The sequence below is a fragment of the Ascidia mentula genome, chromosome 1 (genome assembly GCF_947561715.1).
Source record: "Ascidia mentula chromosome 1, kaAscMent1.1, whole genome shotgun sequence".
NCBI classification, from domain to species: domain Eukaryota; kingdom Metazoa; phylum Chordata; class Ascidiacea; order Phlebobranchia; family Ascidiidae; genus Ascidia; species Ascidia mentula.
This window is the reverse complement of record NC_138566.1, coordinates 4,591,775-4,592,669: the sequence shown is the minus strand read 5'-3', so window position 1 is coordinate 4,592,669 and position 895 is coordinate 4,591,775.

The following is an 895-nucleotide window of genomic DNA, read 5'->3' as shown; positions in this document are numbered from 1 at the left end:
GCACCCCAGTAAACACGAACCAATTACTTTTTATCGATAACGACCGCCAAAACCGCAATGCATTTTTGTTTTTCATTCATTACTAATTAAAGTCAGTTCTTATGTTTTCAACCTATACTACTGCATGACTTGTACGCGACTAGGAATTTATTTTTCGCTTGTTGTTGTCGAAATGAGAGGGAATAAGCTTGAAATTACCTGTACAAGCCGATAAAATCATATTGAACACCACGACATTCTGGCGGCAAGTGATGTTGTCAAATATGTTAGACTCCACGAAAGTGACAAAATTACTGTCGCATTCAAATGGCTCGAATGTGAAGTGAAAGCCAAAAAAATAACAAAAAATGCGGGAGTGGAAAGAATTGCTCATCGTGAGGAAAGTTGGAAAGTTTTTACGCGAATGAGAACTTGAAAATATTAATCTGTGAAATTTATGTAAAACATCATGGGCAAATTTTTACTTCACTGCCAAGCAAAAAGGTTACAAACAAATAAACTTTCCAGTTCTGCGACAGGAATAATTTATAGTTATGTAATGTTTCCCATCTAAAGTATATTACCTCGGCTTCCCTTCTTTGGATATGCACCACATATAATCAGACGTGACTTATTACAGTTCATTAACAGGCGCAGCACTTATTTCATATAAACTGCGCATGTGTGTCTATCAAATCGTTTCCTACGTCACTAAACGTCGATGATGGTTCTAAACCATTGTATTTTTTAACTCTAAGCATACTGCCTCTAGACCAGTCGCGTATGATGACGTTACTGCTCTGCAGATTTTTGTAGGCCAGGTATGGTCAAGTGCTGATAATAAGACTTGCTATTTTTTATCAGGCACCCGCGACCTCTGCTGGTGATTATGGCCTGTGCACCCAGTCATCATTAG